Genomic DNA, 12984 nt, shown 5'->3' with positions numbered 1-12984 from the left:
CTAAAAAGCCTCTTGATGAAAGTGAAAGTGGAGAATGAAAAAGTTGACTTAAAGCTCAACATTCAGAAAACGAAGATCATGGCATCTGGTCCCATCACTTCATGGCAAATGGATGGGGAAACAGTGGAAACAGTGGCTGACTTTCTTTTCTTGGGCTCCAAAATCACTGTAGATGGTGACTGCAGCCATGACATTAAAAGACGCTTACTCCTGGAAAGAAAAGCTATGACCAAACTAGACAGCATATTAAAAAGCAGAGATGTTACTTTGCCAACAAAGGTCCGTATGGTCAAAGCTATGATTTTTCCAGTGGTCATGTACGGATGTGAGAGTTGGACCATAAAGAAAGCTGAGATCTGAAGAGTGATGCTTTTTTAAAAAATTGATTTGTTTTTTAATTGAAGGATAACTTCTTAATAGAATTTTGTTGTTTTCTGTCAAACCGCAACGTGAATCAGCCATAGATACGTCCCCTCCCTCTTGAACCTCCCTCCCAGCTCCCTCCCCATCCCACCCCTCTGTATCTAGGTTGATACAGAGCCCCTGTTTGAGTTCCCTAAGACATACAGCAAATTCCCGTTGGCTCTCTATTGTACATATGGTAGTGTGAGCTTCCACGGCACTCTCTCCACACAGCTCACCCTCTCCTGCCCTCTCCCCCATCCATAAGTCTGTTCTCTATGTCTCTTTCTCCAGTGCTGCCCTGCAAATAAATTCTTCGGTACCATCTTTCTAGATTCGCATATATGCGTTAGTATACAATATTTATCTTTCTCTTTCTGACTTACTTCATTCTGTATAACGGGCTCTAGGTTCATCATTAGAACTGACTCAACTGTATTCCTTTTATGGCTGAGTAATATTCCATTGTGTATATGTACCAAAACGTCTTTATCCATTCCTTTGTCAACGGACATCTAGGTTGCTTCGACATTCTAGCTATTGTGAATAATGCTGCAATGAACATTGGGGTACATATTCCTTTTCAAATTTGGTTTCCTCAGGATGTATGCCTAGGAGTGGGATTGCTGGATCATATAGTGGTTTTATTCCTAGCTCTTAAAGGAATCTCCATACCGTCTTCCATAGTGGTTGTATCCATTTACATTGCCACAAACAGTGAAAGAGGGTTCTCTCTTCTCCACAATCTCTCCAGCATTTATTGTTTGTAGACTTTTTGATGATGGCTATTCTGACCAGGAGGAGAAGGGGGTGCCAGAGGATGAGATGGCTGGATGGCATCACTAACTCGATGGACATGAGTTTGGATAAACTCCAGGAGTTGGTGATGGACAGGGAGGCCTGCCATGCTGTGATTCATGGGGTCACAAAGAGTCGGACACAACTGAGCAACTGAACTGAACTGATTCTGACCAGTGTGAAGTGATATCTCATGGTAGTTTTGATTTGCATTTCTCTAATAATAAGCATCTGGTCCCATCACTTCATGGGAAATACATGTGGAAACAGTATCAGACTTTATTTTGGGGGTCTCCAAAATCACTGCAGATGGTGACTGCAGCCATGAAATTAAAAGACGCTTACTCGTTGGAAGGAAAGTTATGACTAGATAGATAGCATATTCAAAAGCAGAGACATTACTTTGCCAACAAAGGTCCATCTAGTCAAGGCTATGGTTTTTCCTGTGGTCATGTATGGATGCGAGAGTTGGACTGTGAAGAAAGTTGAGCACCAAAGAATTGATGCTTTTGCACTGTGGTGTTGGAGAAGACTCTTGAGAGTCCCTTGGACTACAAGGAGACCCAAGCAGTCCATCCTAAAGGAGATCAGTCCTGGGTGTTCTTTGGAAGGAATGATGCTAAAGCTGAAACTCCAGTACTTTGGCCACCTCATGCGAAGAGTTGACTCATTGGAAAAGACTCTGATGCTGGGAGGGATTGGGGGCAGGAGGAGAAGGGGACAACAGAGGATGAGATGGCTGGATGGCATCACCAACTCAATGGACGTGAGTTTGAGTGAACTCTGGGAGATGGTGATGGACAGGGAGGCCTGGCATGCTGCGATTCACGGGGTCACAAAGAGTTGGACACGACTGAGCGACTGAACTGAACTGAATTATGAGCAATGTTGAGCATCTTTTCATGTGTTTGTTAGCCATCTGTATGTCTTCTTTGGAGACATGTCTGTTTAGTTCTTTTTCCCACTCTTTGATTGGTTGTCTGTTTTTCTTGTATTGAGCTGCATGAGCTGCTTGTATATTTTGGAGATTAACCCTTTGTCAGTTGTTTCATTTGCTATTATTTTCTCCCATTCTGAGGGTTATCTTTTCACCTTGCTTAGTTTCCTTTGCTGTGCAAAATCTTCTAAGTTTAATCAGGTCCCACTTGCTTACTTTTGTTTTTATTTCCATTACTCTAGAAGGTGGGTCATTCAGGATCTTGCTTTGATTTATGTCATCGAGTGTCGTGCCTATGTCTTCCTCTAAGAGTTTTATAGTTTCTGGTCTTACATTTAGGTCGTTAATCCATTTAGAGTTTATCTTTGTGTGTGGTGTTAGGAAGTGTTCTAATTTCACTCTTTAACATGTGGCTGTCCAGTTTTCCAAGTACCACTTATTGGAGAGGCTGTCTTTGCCCCATTTTATTTTCTTGCCTCCTTTGTCAAAAATAAGGTAGCCATAGGTGCATGAGTTTATTTCTGGGCTTTCTGTCTTATTCTGTTGGTCTATATTTCTGTTTCTGTGCCAGTACCATACTGTCTTGATAACTGCAGCTTTGTAGTATAATCTGAAGTTAGGATGGTCTCTTCCTCCAGCTCCATTCTTTCTCAACACTGCTTTGGCTATTCAGGGTCTTTTGTGTTTCCATAAGAATTGTGAAATTTTTTGTTCTAGTTCTGTGGAAAATGCCATTGGTGATTTGACAGGGATCACATTGAATCTGTAATTTGCATTTGGTAGCATAGTCATTTTCACAATATTGATTCTTCCTACCCAGGAGCATGGAATATCTCTCCATCTGTTTCTGTCATCTTTCATTTCTTTAATCAGTGTCATAATTTTCTGTGTACAGTTCTTTTGTCTCCTTAGGTAGGTTTATTCCTAGGTATTTTATTCTTTTTGTTGTAGTGGTGAATGGGACTGATTCTTTAATTTCTCTTTCTGATCTCTCCTTGTTAGCGTATAGGAATGCAAGTGATTTGTGTGCATTGGTTTTGTATCCCGTGACTTTGCTAAATTCACTGATAAGCTCTAGTAATTTTCTGATGGTGTCTTTAGGGTGTTCTATGTACAGTATCATGTCATCTGCAAACAGTGAGAGCTTTACTTTCTCTTTTCCAATCTGGATTCCTTTTATTTCTTTTTCTTCTCTGAATGCTGTAGCTAGGACTTCCAGAACTATGTTGAATAAGAGTGGTGGGAGTGGACACTCTTGTCTTGTTCCTGATCTTAGGGGGATGCTTTCAGGTTTTCACTGTTGAGAATAGTGTTTGCTGTGGGCTTCTCATATATGGCCTTTCCTATGTTGAGGTAGGTTCCCTCTATGCTCATTTTTTGAAGAGTTTTAATCAAAAATGGGTGCTGAATTTTATCAAAGGCTTTTTCTGCATCTATTGAGATTATCATTTGGTTTTTATCTTTCAATTTAATATGATGTATCACATTGATTGGTTTGTGTATATTGAAGAATCCTTGCATCCCTGGAATAAACCCAACTTGATCATGGTGTATAAGCTTTTTAATGTGTTGTTGAATTCTGTTTGCTAGAATTTTGTTGAGGATTTTTGCATCTATGTTCATCAGTGATATTGGCTGTAGTTTTCTTTTTTTGTGTTGTCTTTGTCTCGTTTTGGTATCAGGGTGATGGTGGCCTTGTAGAATGAGTTTGGAAGTGTTCCTTCTGCAATGTTTTGAAAGAGTCTTAGAAGAATAGGCATTAGATCGTCTCTAAATGTTTGATAGAATTCACCTGTGAAGCCATCACGTCCTGGGCTTTTGTTTTTTGGCAGATTTTTTTAATCACAGTTTTGATTTCAGTGCTAGTAATTGGGTTGTTCATAATTTCTATTTCTTCCTGGTTCAGTCATGGAAGATAGAACTTTTCTAAGAATCTGTCCATTTCTTCCAGGTTATCCATTTTATTGCCATACAGTTGTTCATAATAGTCTCTTATAATCCTTTGTGTATTTCTGCTTTGTCTGTTGCAACCTCTCCTTTTTAGTGTCTAACTTTGTTGCTTTCATCCTTCTCACTTTTGTTTTTTAGTGTCTAATTTTGCTGATTTCATCCTTCTCATTTTTGTTGATGGTAATAGTCTCTTATAATCCTTTGTATTTCTGCATTGTCTGTTGCAACCTCTCCTTTTTAGTGTCTAACTTTGTTGCTTTCATCCTTCTCACTTTTGTTTTTTAGTGTCTAATTTTGTTGATTTCATCCTTCTCATTTTTGTTGACGGTCCTGTTTAGTGTCTAATTTTGCTGATTTCATCCTTCTCATTTTTGTTGACGGGTCTGGCTAAAGGTTTGTCAGTTTTGTTTACCTTCTCGAAGAACCAGCTTTTAGTTTTATTAATCTTAACTATTGTTTCTTTCATTTCTTTTTCACTTATTTCTGCTCTGATCTTTATTATTTCTTTCCTTCTGCTAATTTTTGGGGGCTTTTGTTCTTCTTTTTCCAGTTGTTTTAGGTGTAAAGTTAGGGTGTCTATTTGATGTTTTTCTTGTTTCTAAACGTAGGATAGTGTTGCTATAAACTTCCCTCTTAGGACTGTTTTTGCTGCATCCCATAGGTTTTGACTTGTGTTTTCCTTGCCATTTGTTTCTAGGAATTTTTTGATTGCCCTTTTGATTTTTCAGTAATCTGGTTGTTATTTAGAAATATATTATTTAATCTCCATGTGGTTTTTTTTTTGTTTTTTTTCTTGTAATTGATATCAAAAGTGGTCAGAAAGTATGCATTGATACTATTTTGATTTTGCACAATGCAAAAGCATTGTGGTCAGAAAAGATGCTTGATACGATTTCAATTTTCTTAAATTTACTGAGGTTTGATTTGTGACCCAAGATGTGGTCTATCCTGGAGAATGTTCCATGTGCACTTGAGAAGAAGGTGTATTCATTTGCATTTGGATGGAAAGTCCTGAAGATATCGATGAGATCCGTCTCGTCTAATGTATCATTTAAGACTTGTTTTTCCTTAGTAACTTTGTTTTGCTGATCTGTCCATGGGTGTGAGTGGGGTGTTAGAGTCTCCTATTATTGTGTGACAGTCAATAGTAACTTTGTTTTGCTGATCTGTCCATGGGTGTGAGTGGGGTGTTAGAGTCTCCTATTACTGTGTGACAGTCAGTTTCTCCTTCTGTGTCCGTCAGTGTTTGTCTCGTGTTTTGAGGCGCTCCTATGTTGGGTGCATCGGTTCAGTTCAGTTCAGTTCAGTCGCTCAGTCATGTCTGACTCTTTGTGGCCCCATGGACTGCATCATGCCAGGCTTCCCTGTCCATCACCAACTCCCAGAGTTTACTCAAACTCATGTCCATTGAGTTGGTGATGCCATCCAACCGTCTCATCCTCTGTTGTCCCCTTCTCCTCCCGCCTTCAATCTTTCCCAGCATCAGGGCCTTTTACAATGAGTCAGATCTTCACAGCAGGTGGCCAAAGTATTGAATTTCAGCTTGAACATCAGTCCTTCCAGTGAATATTCAGGACTGATTTCCTTTATAATGGACTGGTTGGATCTCCTTGCAGTCCAAGGGACTCTCAAGAGTCTTCTCCAACACTACAGTTCAAAAGCATCAATTCTTTGGTGCTCAGCTTTCTTTGTAGTGCAAATCTCACATCCATACATGACTACCGGAAAAAAATCATAGCCTTGACTAGATGGACATTTGTTGGCAAAGTAATGTTTCTGCTTTTTAATATGCCATCTAGGTTGGTCATAAATTTTCTTCCAAGGAGCAAGCGTCTTTTAATTTCATGGCTGCAGTCACCAACTGCAGTGATTTTGAAGCCCCAAAAAATAAAGTCTGCCACTGTTTTCACTGTTTCCCCCATCTACTTGCCATGAAGTGATGGGACCAGATGCCATGACCTGGTGCATGGATATTTAAATTGTTATGTCTTCCTCTTGAACTGATCCTTTGATCATTATGTAGTGTCCTTGTCTCTTGTAATATTTTTATTTTAAGGTCTGTTTTGCCTGATATGAGGATTGCTTCTCCAGCTTCCTTTTGCTTTCCATTTGCGTGGAATCTATTTTTCCACCCTCTCACTTTTGGTCTATATGCATCTTTAGGTCTAAAGTGGGTTTCTTGTAGGTGGCATGTATTTTGGTCTTGTTTTTGTATCCCTTCAGCCAGTCTGTGTGTTTTGATTGGAGCATTTAATCCATTTACATTTAAAGTAATTGTTAATATATGTGTCCCTATTGCAGCTTTCTTAATGGTTTTGGGCTTGTTTTTGAGGGTCTTTCTCTTCTCTCATGTCTCCTGACTGTATAAGTCCCTTTAACGTTTGCTGTAAAGCTGATCTGGTGGTGCTGAACTCTCTTAACTTTTGCTTGTCTGAAAAGCTTTTGATTTCTCCATGAATTTTGAATGAAACCCTTGCCAGGTAGAGTAATCTTGGTTGTAGATTTTCCCCTTTCAGTATTTAAATATATCCTGCCGTTCCCTTCTGGCCTGCAAAGTTTCTGCTGAAAGGTCAGCTGTTAATTGTGTGGGGTTTCCCTTGCATGTTACTTGTTGCTTCTCCCTTGCTGCTTCCAGTATTCTTTCTTTGTGTTTAATTTTTGTTAGTTGATTAGTATAAGCCAGGGGTGAGCACAGGGTGAGGATGGAGAGCCAGCAAGTGGAGTAAGGGCCACACAACTGTCGTTTTTCCCCTGGAGTCAGACACATCTGTCTGAGAAGCTGATGCCTCTGAACTGTGGTGTGTTTCTCCTTGCGTTTATCCTGTATGGGACTCTCTGCACCTCTTGGACTTGATTGACTATTTCCTTTTCCCTATTGGGAAAATTTTCTACTATAATCTCTTCAAAATTTTTCTCATACCCTTTCTTTTTCTCTTCTTCTTCCGGGATCCCTATAACTCAAATGTTGGCACATTTAATTTTGTTCCAGAGGTCTCTGAGGCTAGCCTCAATTCTTTTCATTCTTTTTACTGGATTCTGCTCTTTAGCAGTTATTTCCACCATTTTATCTTCCAGCTCACTGATCTGTTCTTTGCTTCAGATATCCTGCTACGGATTCCTTCTAGAGTATGTTTAATTTCAGTAATTGTATGTTTGTCTCTCTACATTTATTCTTTAATTCTTCTGGGTCTTCGTTAATCAATTCTTGTGATTTCTTCATTCTGTTTGCAAGGTTTTGATCATCTTTACTATCATGCTTGTGAATTCTTCAGGTGGTTCACCTATTTCCCCTTCATTTATTTGGACTTCTGTGTTTCTAGTTTTTTCCTTCATTTGTTCAGTATTTCTCTGCCTGTTCATATTATTATTTTTAAAGCTTATTGTGTTTGAAGTCTCCTTTTCCCAGGCTTTAAGGTTGAAATCTTTCTTCCTTTTGGTTTCTGCCCTCATAAGGTTGGTCCAGTGGTTTGTGTAAGCTTCGCACAGGGTGGGATTTGTGCTGAGTTTCTTTGCTTTTCCTCTAATGGGCAGGGCTGAGTGAGGTGGTAATCCCGCCTGCTGATGATCGGGTGTGTATTTTTGTCTTATTTGTTGTTTGGTTGAGGTGTCCTGCGCAGGGTACTACTGGTAGCTGTGTGATGCCGGGTCTTGTATTGAAGTGGTTTCCTTGGTGGGAGTGCTCACTATTTAATATTCCCTAGGGTTAGGAGTTCTCTGGTAGTCTCGGGTCCTGGAGTCAGTGTTCCCAGTCCAAAGGCTTACGGCTTGATCTCTGGTTTCCTGTTGCTAGCGGCTCCACATTTCATCTGGAAAGAACATAAATCTGGCAACCTCACTTCAGGCGTAGGCCATCCACCCAGTGTCCAACATTCCGATGTGCTTCTCTGTAAAAGCAGTGGAATCAGTCTTCTCCTGGGGTCCCTTTGAAGAGCCGTGGTTCTGGCCAAGATTAAGGCCGTAATCCTGGAAGACCGTCCTGGTGCTGGAATAGGGAACCCGCAGCCACGGGGCTTGTGGACAGCCAGCCAGAGCCAGGGGTGAGCACAGGGTGAGGATGGAGAGCCAGCAGGTGGAGTAAGGGGCCACACATCTGTCGTTTTTCCCCTGGTGTCAGACACATCTGTCTGAGAAGCTGATGCTTTTGAACTGTGGTGTTGGAGAAGACTCTTGGGAGTCCCCTGGACTGCAAGGAGATCAAACCACTCAATCCTAAAGGAAATCAGTCCTGAATATTCACTGGAAGGACTGATGCTGAAGCTGAAACTCCAAAACTTTGGCCACCTGATGTGAAGAACTGACTCATTAGAAAAGACCCTGAAGCTGGGAAAGATTGAAGGCAGAATGAGGCGATTAGATGGCATCACCGACTCAGTGGACATGACTTTGAGCAAGCTCCGGGAGTTGGTGATGGACAAGGAAGCATGGCGTGCTGCAGTCCATGGGGTCGCAAAGAGTCGGACACGACTGAACAACTGAACTGAACTGATAAGGAACCCTGTGGCCATTTAGCAGGCACTCCACATTTCCCCCTCCTCTCAGACCCTGACAACTTCAGATTAATCTGCCGGTTAATATCTCCATGGATTTGCCTATACTAATGATGTTGTTCACTCAGTGCTGTCGGACCCCATGGATCCCATGGACCTTGTAACCCCATGGACTGCAGCACACCAGGCTTCCGTGTCCTTCACCATCTCCCAGAACTTGTTTAAACTCATGTCCATTGAGTTGGTGATGCCATCCAACCATCTCATCCTCTGTTGTCCCCTTCTCCTCCCGCCTTCGATCTTTCCCAGCATCACGGTCTTTTCTAGTGAGCTGGCTCTTCGCATCAGGTGGCCAAAGTATTGGAGCTTCAGCTTCAGCATCAGTCCTTTCAGTGAATATTCAGGACTGGTCTCCTTTAGAATGGACTGGTTGGATCTCCTTGCAGTCCAAGGGACCGTCAAGAGTCTTCTCCAACACCACAGTTCAAAAGCATCAATTCTTCGGTGCTCATCCTTCTTTATGGCCCAATAACCTAATATAGGCTATATGGCTTTCATGGCCTATTTAATAACATATCTAAATGCAGTCATGCGATGCGTAGCTCTTTGTGTCTGTTTTTTTCACTTAGCATAATGTGTTCAACGTTCATCCATGCTGTAGCATATGTCAGTGCATCATTCCTTTTTTGGCTGGATAAAATTCCATTGTATAGATACACATTTTGTTATCTTCCTCAGTTGATAGACATTTGAGTGGTCTCCACTTTTTTGGCTTATTTTATTAGAGAATTCAGTACACTTATGTTTAGTGTAATTACTGAGAAACAAGGACTTCCTTCCACCAACTTTGCTACTTGTTTTCTATTTGTCTTAAGTATTTTTGTTCTGGGGAGGAGGGAATATATACATATATTTTTTATTATCTTATTGGTTGTTCTGTGTATTACAAGTAACAATTTATAATAATCTATTCTGAATTAACATGCACAGTTTCCAAAGCTTACAAAACTTTGCTCCCACTTAGTCCCATCCCCACCCCCATATGTTGTTTTTATCACAGATCACAAGTGTGTGGACCACAGGGTCCTCCCAGGGCCAGGGTCAGGGTGCGGAAGGGGAGGAGGGGCCTCTCTGATGCACTTCCTTCATCTGACGTCAAATCTCAACCCCACACAGGGTCACACATGTCCATGGCAAACAGCCCAGTGCCAAAAAGAAGGCAGGACGAGGCCAGAGCTGTCAGCCCCCAGGACCGAAAGCCCTAATGGTTGCTTGCTTCTTCCCTCCGGTGCCCAAGAGCGAAGACCTGGTTGTAATCAGGAGGCATTTATTGGGGGTTGGTTTGGGGTGTGCAGCCCAGATCCAGGCACTGGAATTGTGAGCTGCAGCCTACAAGGTGCGGGCCTAGAGAGGCAGCACGTGGCTTGCTGACAGAAAATGCTTCCCAAGGATCCGGATCGGAGCTGGAAGAAGCTAAGTGAGTATGAGTGGGGGACTTTGAAGCTGCAAGGTTGCAGGTGGCCGCTGCTCACAGGTGTTGTTTTGAACAGGGCTGGTGGTGTCCTTGAGTTTGATGCAGTTCAGAGAACTGCAAGCTCTCAGCGATGCAGGAAGTGTCTGAACCACATCCACACTGGACTCCTGGCTGCACTGTGGGTGCCCGGACCCTGTGTGTGCTTGTGCTCAGTCGCTTCAGTCGTGTGTGACCCTTTGTGACCCCATGGGCTGCAGCCCGTCAGGCTCCTCTGTCCGTGGGATTCTCCAGGCAAGAATACTGCAGCGGGTTGCCATTTCCTCCTCCAACCTGGACCATAGCTACTCCGTTTTTATTTTTTACAAAAATCATGCTAAATATGTCCCCTCCTCCCCCCCCTCCTCCCCCTCTGCCTCCCGTCTTCCTGCCTCCCTTCTGCTCTCCCTCCCTCTGTGACAGGAGTTCGGGGTGTATGAGCGCCCCAGCACTGCGGCTCTGAAGACAGAGTGGACGGTCCTGCCTGCAGGGCGGAGGAGCGAGCACTGTCCCCACAGCAACAGCTGTGCCTCCTCCGGCAGGGCTCATCCAAAGGGAAGGAAAGACTGCGTTTCCTAGTGAGGTGGTGTTTGCAGAGAACTGGGTGGTGGCAGCCGAAGCAGGGGCCTCCTCAGAGCCCAGCCGACCTTGGCTCAGCGAGCAAAGCTCCTCTCCCAGCACAGGTGCCCCAGGAACCCCCAGACCCACTGGGGGCAGGAAGCCGGTTCTCCCCGGAGCCACAGGGTGGCCCTGCAGGCCTGGATCAGCTCAGGATCTCCAGGCCCAGGAGTCATCGGGAGCAGACTGTGGTGCAAACCCTCAGGCAAGAACCAAAGGCAGAGAGCTGCCACGTGGTGGGGGGCGGCGCAGGCACAGGCAAAAGAGAAAGAGCGCAGACCGCAGGAGGGGGCGGGGGTGACGGGGCTCGGGGTGCGGGTTCCAGGCGGTGTGGAAGGCGCTGGCTCACACCAGAAACTCGCTCTGAGAGGGACCCAGAATGACTGGTGTGCGTGGACCTGCGTCCTGCCCAAAGGCATGTTCTACCTAACGCCATCTGGCGGGTGCAACCTGCTTTGGAAGCGGGGGTCTCTGCAGATGTCAAGTTAAAACGAGGTCCTTAGGTGGGCTTGAGCCAAGCTGACAGACGTCCTTAGGAGCAGAAGGGAACGTGGACACAGACACAGAGAAGCCACATGGCGAGGGAGGCGGAGACAGGAAGGCCATGGCTGCAAGCCCAGCACTGCCCCAGGCCGCCAGGCACCTGGAAGCCAAAGGACAGGAAGGGCCTGCCCCGGGGCCACTGGGGGCCGTGACCCCTGGGCTCGGGGCTGAATGAGCACCCCTGCTGCGTGGCTTTGCTGCAGGGAGCCGGCCGAGAGCTCACCCCCCTGTTGCCTTTCATCATCTTTATTCTTAATTTGGAGGGGCTTTGGGGAAACAAGTATCTCTTGTAGTAGAAAACCCACATCTGCCCTTCACCAGTCTGTTCCATTCTCCCTGCCTTTTTTCTTCTGTTACTTTGAGGAAAACGAAAATGAATGCTATGAAACTAGCGCCTGCCTTGCCACAGCCTTGTGATGGAGTCACTTCTGTTTTTATCTGCCCCTTCATCCTCCTGTTTCCTCAGCATTACTCGCCCCCTGAACATGGGCTCTCAGTTCAGTTCAGCTCAGTCGCTCAGTCGTGTCTGACTCTTTGCGACCCCATGAATCGCAGCACGCCAGGCCTCCCTGTCCATCACCAACTCTCGGAGTTCACTCAAACTCACGTCCATTGAGTCGGTGATGCCGTCCGGCCATCTCATCCTCTGTCGTCCCCGTCTCCTCCTGCCCCCAATCCCTCCCAGCATCAGAGTCTTTTCCAATGAATCAACTTCACGTGAAATGGCCAAAGTATTGGAGTTTCAGCTTTAGCATCAGCCCTTCCAGTGAACACCCAGGACTGGCCTCCTTCAGGATGGACTGGTTGGATCTCCTTGCAGTCCAAGGGGCTCTCAAAAGTCTTCTCCAACACCACAGTTCAAAAGCATCAATTCTTCAGCGCTCAGCTTTCTTCACAGTCCAACTCTCACATCCATACATGACCACAGGAAAAACCATAGCCTTGACTAGATGAACCTTTGTTGGCAATGTAATGTCTCTGCTTTGGAATATGCTATCTAGGTTGGTCATAACTTTCCTTCCAAGGAGTAAGCATCTTTTAATTTCATGGCTGCAATCACTATCTGCAGTGATTTGGAGCCCCTCAAAATAAAGTCTGACACTGTTTCCACTGTTTCCCCATCTATTTCCCAGGAAGTGATGGGACCAGATGTCATGATCTTAGTTTTCTAAATGTTGAGTTTTAAGCCAACTTTTTCACTCTCCTCTTTCACTTTCATCAAGAGGCTTTTTAGTTCCTCTTCACTTTCTGCCATAAGGGTGGTGTCATCTGCATATCTGAGGTTATTAATATTTCTCCTAGCATTCTTGATTCCAGCTTGTGCTTCTTCCAGCCCCACATTTCTCATGATGTACTCTGCATATAAGTTAAATAAGCAGGGTGACAAGATACAGCCTTGACGTACTCCTTTTCCTATTTGGAACCAGTCTGTTGTTCCATGTCCAGTTCTAACTGTTGCTTCCTGACCTGCATATAGGTTTCTCAAGAGGCAGGTCAGGTGGTCTGCTATTCCCATCTCTTTCAGAATTTTCCACAGTTTATTGTGATCCACACAGTCAAAGGCTTTGGCATGGTCAATAAAGCAGAAATAGATGTTTTTCTGGAATTGTCTTGCTTTTTCGAAGATCCAGCGGATGTTGGCAATTTGACCTCTGCTTCCTCCGCCTTTTCTAACTCTGGCTGGAACGTCTGGATGTGCCGTCCCGAAGGACGCTCACGGGGTGAGAGATGGACGGCGG

This window comes from Bos indicus x Bos taurus, chromosome 6 (genome assembly GCF_003369695.1).
Source record: "Bos indicus x Bos taurus breed Angus x Brahman F1 hybrid chromosome 6, Bos_hybrid_MaternalHap_v2.0, whole genome shotgun sequence".
Taxonomy (NCBI): Eukaryota; Metazoa; Chordata; class Mammalia; order Artiodactyla; family Bovidae; genus Bos; species Bos indicus x Bos taurus.
This window is presented reverse-complemented; position numbering follows the sequence as displayed.